Genomic DNA, 9384 nt, shown 5'->3' with positions numbered 1-9384 from the left:
TCCGTTTTAGGTCTAAATCATCCCCGCACTCCCACTCCGTTATTCCCTTTTCCACGTTCAACGTCATCCCACCGTGGGTCTCTCACATCTCCTTATTTGGTGAGGTGTAGCCCTCTGTCGCAGGAGCGCAGGTGCAAGTGGACCTCACTATAATGAGTAGGGGGCGAGGCTGACAAATGACAGGACATAATGAATGAACAGACCCTCCACTGCCTTTGTGTCTTACACTAGAGTCTCCATTGGTTTGACACTTAATGGCACATTAAACCTTAAACCCTATCAATCTGCTGCCTGGGGTCATACTTTGCATGGTTATGGGAGTGGGTGTGGGCTTTATTATCTCCCTGGGACGTTGCCCTGTTTATCTGTGGTTCACACTGACAACACTGCCACAGCATAAAAGGTCAAGTGCATGAGTAAACTGTCCTTAAACGCAGCAGAATTCTGATCATCATGGGGTCGTTTTCACTCACATGTCCTACAGCAGTCCAGCCCTGTCCTGTTATTCCATAGGGGGGTTTTAGAGTGAAGCAGTGTCACTTTCTATTTGTTTCGGTTCCTCTCAGTGAAATACAGGGCGCCTTAAGGAGAGGCGACACAGTGTTTATCTATTCAGAGGACAGGGGATTGTGCAGCTGAGCCTATGGGACCCCTGAGTCATTGTGTTCAAAGGGGTAGAGGCTACACTCCAAATTAGATGAGTGTTATCACCATCCACACCTCTGAAGTGAGATACAAACCTACAAAGAGGAATGTGGCCATCTTAAAATCCAATTTCTCAATTGCATTTTCCAGAGATACAGTAAATTGTAGCTGCTAAGCATTTTCATGCACATCCCAGGATTAGAAAATGGGGTTATGGCGGGCAGGAGAATTAAACTCCTGGTAAGCTTATAATCACTGTGGCATTCAGATTGAGTAGGAAACATATTAAATGTACTACAGGCTGAAGGTCTCACTATTTTCCAGGCTCATATTTCATGACTGCAACACTGCATCCAGCTCAAATATCCTGCCTGGGAAATACAACTCATTAACAGTGAAGGTCAGTGTGCTGATTACTGCCTGCAAACAGAGAGCCCTGTGTCTGAGGAGGATGCTGAGATGAAATGATCTTCACTTTGAACCCAAACATATCTTAGTGTGCACTTGTAATATACAGTTGTGGAAAAAATTTTTTAGACCATCAAAAGTTATCAAAAACAATGGTTATGCAATCAAGTATTAACTCCTGTGTGTATCATGCGACTAAAACAGACAGAAAAGAAAACATGGAATGTCAAGAAGCACTGTTTTTGGCAGTACAATGCCATAGCTACTGATGTAAGAACTGAAGTGATTTTGGTTATTATCAAGAAAACATGGAAACTGGCAAGATATCAGCTCTGAAATTAAACTCTTATGAGCTATTTTTGTTGTTATTGTTTATTGTTTATACGGATCCCCATTAGCTTCCACCATAGTAGTTGCTACTCTTCCTCTGGTCTGTTAAAATACAGATACAGTTACAACATACGTACATAAATAAAACAAGTTTACCATTCATTGTTATCGTCATCCAGCTGAACATTTCATCTCAACACATACACCCTAAAACATTTAAACTTTTATCTTCACGGCAACTTGGATTGTGAGAGTCAAAACAATCATTTGCATTCCTGTATTTCCTTAAATAGTTCCCGTCTGAGTGTTTTTTTTGAATGAATGTAAGCTTTTAGTTAGTTTGATGTATAAAGTAACTTATTCCATAAACTGGAGGGAATGTAAATGACAAAATTTTTCAATCGATTTGTTTTTTTTTTTTTCTTTCTTTTTTCTTATGGGCTCAGCTGGCTGACAGGCAGCTGTCTGTACCAATAAGGCAGCAGCCGACACCAACTGTACTCCCAGTCGTCATTGCCCATTTTTGTAACACCTTTGCTTGTGTATCCTCTTTTATTTGGACATTTTACCAGGGAGTATCTCACACTACTTATTTCTTTTTTATCTTTTTTTTTTTTTTTTCCTACTTGTCTTGTCCAGCGTTCTAACAGCAGAATGGTAGTCTGGTTCCTTTTGGTGCTGAACAAATTTGCTTTGCCAAGGGTAACTTCATAAAGTATATGAAGCGCCCTTTGATATTCTACAATCGATTTGGTTTTGATTTGAGAAGTTCAAGGTGACCCATGGTAACCTGTCTGGTGCCATGATTATGTTGTAGACCTCTATCCCTCATTCTGTCAGTCAGGTTTCCCGTTCACAATAGCACTCCCCATAAGAAGGAGGAGGTTAAATGTAGTTTTTGCCTCAACAGTCAACCATGATAGACTGCGAACATTAGATTTGTCCAAACAAATGTACCTTTAGTTGTACCAGGCATTAAAATCAACAAGAAATTGAAGAAAACAAGGGTGGTCTAATAACTTTTTCCGCGACCGTACGTAGGAAGCGATATGCAGTGTTAAGATTGCACTATATCGTACTAATGAGCATGACTTGCCAACAGCCTTCCTGCTGTCTAAGATGTCTTGATGACTAAAGAGCTTTGCACTTAGATCCACAGATTGACACAGCATCTGTTAAAATGTTTCCATGTGGATTTCATAAACAAATGAGTAAGCTCATTAAAAGTCTATGGGCGATGATAAAATTAAGCCAAATGGAAATAGCCTGAAACACATAAAAATGATAATAAAGCCACAGCTCATTGTTATGTATGCCATGATTCCTTTTTGTTTGGTCTCCCTCCCCCCTCTCCATTTCCTCACTCTGCTTATCTGGTATAAGGGAGGAAGGAGGAGGATGAGGCTGACCGATTCTGGAGTTTTCCTTCTCATCCAGCCTCCATCCGTCCCCTTTGCCATCCCTCTCTCCACCCACCCGTATCCCCTCCAGCCAGAGTCACCCTGTGTTAGTGTCAGTGTTCCGCCAGAGCTGCAGGAGGACGGGAGTGAGCGACGGCGTCCCGTGTAATGCACACCCCGGCCAAGTTCATCCCCTCCCCCTTCGCATTCCTCACCTCTTTTACCTTTTTCTGTACATGTTGTCTCCCTTTCACTCTGTCACTTTTTCTAAATTCTCTGTACCGTGAAAAGCATCCCACTGTGTGTACGCTATATGTCATAGTGTACCCTAGCCTGTATTGGCAGTCCACTCTAATCTGCTCACTCTACTGTGCTTAGAGCTCAGAGGCCGCACGAAACCACAGTGACAGATGGGGACATAGCAGGGTGAAGGTGTGGAAAGAGTACAGAAAAACAAGCCAAATAGGTACGAACTGATGGAGAGACAAAGAAGAACCTACTGACAGCTCGATTAGAGCATGCACATATCTCAAATACAGCCATTTACTTGCATTTTGGCTCACAAATGCACCCACACATACTGTATATACCCTCCAGCCAATACACATAGGCAGACATCCAAAAGGTCAGTTACTGCATAAGCCAGTATTTGGAGCAAAGGTCACAACATGTACATTAACAGGACACAATACTAAATCTACTGAGCTGTGTGTGTGTCACCGGGTCCCACAAACACATTTATCTGAGGGACGTAAATGAAGCGTGTCATTGATTTGCAGTGAGCTCCAGCCCATAGTGCAGTTTGATTGATTATGACCATGTGTGTCTTTGTTTGTGGTTTCTTCAAATGAACTCCCAATTCCCAAGTAGACGCTCTCACCTTCTCATCATGACAGTGTCTCATTGTCTACCAACATGCAAGACTGAGCAAATTTAATGAAGTTAACCAATTAGTCAGGAGAGACTAATTAAAGGTAAGACTTGGTAGTAATTAAAGCAGTGAAGATATCTGATAGATGGTGAAAATATAAGGAACATTTAGGTGATTGGACACTATTTTTCATAATGTTAGTCCTATGGGATCATTAGACCCCTCAGGTTTTTGCAAATAATCTTTCCTGTGTCTAATTTTGTGTCCACCTCAAGCTTTAATACCAACTAATACAGTATTTAAGGTACATTAGTTGGGATGTCTGGTGTCAAAGACATTTTTCACGACATGTATTTTTACTTGCACTGTAAAAAAAAATTGTAATTTAACAGAATTTTCATTGGTTATTTTACAGATTTTTCCTGTATTTTTAAGGTACAGGAAAATATCAATGAAATGACAAAAATAGACTGTGATTTTACATGTCAAATGTAAAATAACATGAAAAAACTGTAACTGTGAATCACCATAAAATTTCCATTTAAAAAATTTTTTTTTTCTTTTTTCACAGATGAAATACATTTGCAAATGTATTTTCACAATGTAATTTCACAAATATTTCTTTTCTATTTATGAGATTACACTGTTAATTTAAAATTTAATACTGTAAAAAAAAATCTTAAAACCAGATAAAATTACTGACAATTAACCATAAAAGAAGTATTTGTTCTGTAAGTTTAACAAGACTTGTTTGTTAATTGACAAATATGTTGTCTAATTACAGTAATTAATTACATTACATGTAATTACATAAATGTAATTACATTTATTCAACAAAAATGTTGAATAAATATATTTTTGTGAATGTATAACATTTACGAGCACTAATAAACTGTCAAAATACAGTTTTCATCAGTGGATTGTACAACTTAGTCTCATTGAAAATTATTTTATATATATATATATATATATATATATATAATATATATATATATATATATATATATATATATATATATATATATGCATGTAATATATATATATATATATATATATATATATATATATATATATATATAATATATATATATATATATATATATATGGTAATTTCATTGTATGTAAATATTCTTCTGTTCTTTATTAAACATTAAAAAGTAAAAAAAAAAAAAAGCAAAATCTCAAGTAGAGTTAGGGCAAAAAACTGTATTTTAATTATGGAAAATTACCATATTTTTATGAGATGGTTATTTTTCGTTATTTAACAGTATTTTTTGGCACCCCAGCTGCCAGAATATTAACCTTTTTTTTACGGCTCTGCCATAACACACTGTTATGGCAGAATTGACATAGGTGTAATTAACAATTTTGTAAATTCTGGTTTCATTTTATTCATGTCTTACCTTTAAAAAGTCACCTACTGCATGCTTGCTACTTTATCATTATTATATTGTTATTTTTTGTCACTTTAGCCACTTTAACAAACTGTTTATATTTTTTATCTCTATATATTTCTATTGTATTGATGCATACTGTCTTGTGCTGCTGTACACACTTGAATTTCCCCCTTGGGGGATCAGTGAAGTATATCTTATCTTATCTTTTATCTCATTATTAATACTTTTAAGACCTGCACAGTGCTCAAATGTTTATCTTGTTCCAGTTGAGATTTAAAAACACTGAAGTAGTGTGTTGATAACTGCATAATATAATATATAGTTATCTTTAACTGATTCCATTTACATACACATAAATATTCACCTTTCATCCCATTGCCTCATGTTACATTTTCTACATGCACCACTAGGTTGCATCCCATCTAGGTGTATGAAGACCAACTACAGGGCCTGGCCAAGCGAAAAGTGAGCATCAGGGTCAATTTCTTTTTTCTCTAAAACAGGGGTCTCAAACTCATTTTCTTTAGGGGCCACATTCCGCCCAATTTGATCTTAAATGGGCCGGACCAGTAAATTAATAGCATCATAACCTATAAATAATGACAACTCCAAATTTTGTCTTTGTTTTAGTGCAAAAAAAACTATTAAATTATGAAAATACTTACTTTTATAAACTATCCAGACAAAAAAGAAGTGAACGCCCTTAAAAAATGGAAATTTCTTAAGAAAAATAGGTGCAATTTTAACAATATTATGCCTCAACTTATTATTTATACATGTGTATTATGGGTCAGATCTACAAAGACACTAAACACTTAGTAACAGGCAGAAAATTGTTAAAATTGTGCTTAATTTTCTTTAGACATTTCAGGTTGTTCATATTTGTTCAGGTTATTCACATTTTATTGTTACAGGATAGTTTGTAAATGCAAATATTTTCATAATTTAATGTGATTTTTTTGCACTAAAACAAAGACAAAAATTTGAAGTTGATATTATTTAGTGTAATATTTTTTTCCACATCAAACTAAGAAGAAAATATGGAGTCATTATTTTTTGTAGGTTATTATGCTATTATTTTACTCCAGATCATATTGGTCTGTATGTGGAACCTGAACTAAAATGAGTTGGACAGCCTGGACTCTACTGTGGACTTTGTAAATTCATCCCATGGGCTGGATTGGAACCTTTGGCGGGCTGCATTTAGCCCCCAGACCACATATTTGAGACCCCTGCTCTAAAACAATATTTTTGATTACTCAGCATGAAAGACATATATCTCTAGTTTCTAAAACTGTGTTTATTTAATTTGTACCTGAATTACAACTGGATATATAAGAAAATATATGGGAATAGAGTCTAAATTAAGAACAGTAAAGGCTGTAAATGAATGTATACAGCATATATTTAGAATGTAAATAACAATGAGTAAATAAATATGTTCAGAATATATGCCTGTGTCTAATCTTACATTTCATAATAATCAAATACTACAGTGATTTTGAATGTTATTTATTATATAAAAAAAAAAACAGCAGAAAGATGTGTATTGAATATAGTAATGACACATATGTTGCCAAAGACTGATAATTTTATCAGTATCTTAATAAAATCTTTGATTATTTTTCTGGTGCATCAAACTGAACAAACATCTCACTCCATTACTTTTTTGGATTCTCACGTTACCATGAATTAATGTCTTTTAAAACTAAAATAAAAATGATATCAGTTTCATTTTTGGATATAATATACTCTCATACATTAAGAAAAGTGTGCTATGCTAAATATTTGTACTTTCCTTGAGGAACAGCACTTTTTGGCATTTTTTCCAAATCTTGAATAGCTGCTGTATATTTTTCCTCACTCTGTTACTTTGTCAATGATGATAAATCCATGTTTTTATTAAATATTTGGTAATTATTCTTTAATGGCATGTTAAAGTACTTGCTTAGACCTACAATTTGAGCCATTATGGTTGCTACTATATTAATTTTTAAAAACAGATATGGAATGATTAGTATTGCTGCACAGTGCTTTCTCACTCCATTACTGGCCAGGTCCTAAAGCTATTAATTGGAACAGAACCTTCTTTAATTTTATTAGTAACATCTATTTTTCCCTGGTTTGAGTTTGCATGTTTTATCTGTAGTCAGAACTTGTGGGTCTTCAGGTCAAAATGAGTTCTCCTGCCTTGAGCTGAGGTTGGTTTTTGGTATGGGATGCCCTCTGTGCCACTATGGAGAGGCTGAGATGGTTAAACTGCAAAGAAAATAAAGAAGACTAACTCAAATATGCTGTAAAATAGATCTATTGGGATGGTCCCAACAAAACTTCACAAATCAGACATTTATCAAGAGACATGCATGTATGTTATTTTGCAGTCCATTTCATCACTGAATATGGTTAAACGCAAATTGACTGTAAATCTTATCGCAAGGGAGTCTTTTTTATATTAGTTTTTGCTTATAGAACAGAAAATCAAGTGTATTGTCAAGATGAATCATATTCATGCTATGTTCTGTGCTAGAGGAAACCACATAAACCACATGAAAATCATTCAATATTTTGCATGAGTGTTTAATTTTGGTAAAAGAAAAAATTTAGATTAGAAACAGATTGCTGTTCGGAAGTTCAGTTTTTCAGGAGGGAAATAAAGTACTCAAAAGGGTCGACAAATAAAATAAAAATCTGGCACTGGTTAAATAATAAAGACCACAGTTTTTATTATTTGGAAATAATACAGCGATATTGTTAATATATAGATTGTATGAGAGACAATGGTTAACAAAATCTCTTCAGAATGCTTTGGTATGAAAAATATAAAACTTAATTTGAAGAGTTGACAGAAACAACCAAAACTGTTTAAAAATTTGGCAGATACATTTGTTTTTATTGAAGGAAACTGCTGAGGAAATTATCTTTTCAAGGTCTTTAAATTCCAGCAATGAAATTATTGGTTTGTCTGAGGTTGTGGTAGAGCAGGGGAAAAAAATCTTCTTGATACGTTAAAGGTTCTTTGGGTTTGGATGAACTTTTTCCTAATTCAAAGAGATTTTTTTAACCAAGCGGCCTCTTGAAGAGAAGCTGCCCTGATGGCTCATGAAGCTGTCATGAAGTCTCTGACACCCATAGGATTTATGTGTGGTGTTCAGAAGACTCCATGTTCTTCATCCATGCCTCAAAATAACCATACAGAAATTCTGTTTTGATAAGATTCGGGTTGTTTGATGTCAATGATAGTGAGAAACAAGAGAGATGTGTTGACTAGACACAATGAGCCAGACTTACACGGTGCTGTAAGCACATTTTCCACTGGATAAGGGCCAACCAGAGGAAGCAGCTATGTCACAGCTCCTCTCATTTACACCTTTCCCACAGTGGCAAACTGCCCATGAGAACAATATGTGATGCTGTGGACTGTGTTGGTCTTGAAATGTTAAGGCAGCCAGGACTGTAAAAGCTGTCTCTGTCTGTCTCTCACAATGGAACATGATGATGTGTGGCTTCGCTGTTCAGCCACAGCTGCTCCTGCAAAAGGCCCACACAAAAAGAACATTTCACCATCATTATGGAGCATTTTGGTGGTTATCAGTACACACTGTTGGTATGTCTGATGAATCTGCCAGATGCATTTACTCTCAAAGTTACTCTCAATTGGATCAGTCTGTGTCTTAACTTTTTTTTTTTATTAGATTATTATTATTTTATGTATGTATGTATTTTTATTTATTTATTTATTTATTTATTTACATTTGATGTATCCTCTATTTTCTTCTTCTTCAATCCTAATTCTAGAACTTCTGCCTCTAATACTTCTGGTAATTCTACTTCTATTATATGTATTTGACCATGGTAGGATGAATGCAGACAGTTATACGACATTGCCAAATAGTATAGTATAGTATAGTACTATACTATACGATACGATATGATACAATACAATACGATACGATACGATACGATACGATACGATACAATACTATACTATACTATGCTATACTATGCTATGCTATACTATATGATGCGATACTATACTATACGATACTACACGATACCATACGATACAATACGATACTATACTATACTATGCTATGCTATGCTATTCTATACTATACTATACTATACGATACCACACGATACTATACTATACTATGTTATGCTATGCTATTCTATACTATACTATGCTATACTATACTATACTATACTATACTATACTATACTATACTATATAGAATGTATAAAATGTGTAGTTAACCAATAAAAACCCAAATATCCCCCAACGACCAAAACCATCTACTGATGTAAACCTTTTAATCCCTGTTGATTCACTAAT

This window comes from Sphaeramia orbicularis, chromosome 15 (assembly GCF_902148855.1).
Source record: "Sphaeramia orbicularis chromosome 15, fSphaOr1.1, whole genome shotgun sequence".
Taxonomy (NCBI): domain Eukaryota; kingdom Metazoa; phylum Chordata; class Actinopteri; order Kurtiformes; family Apogonidae; genus Sphaeramia; species Sphaeramia orbicularis.
Note: the sequence above shows the minus strand (reverse complement) of the source record.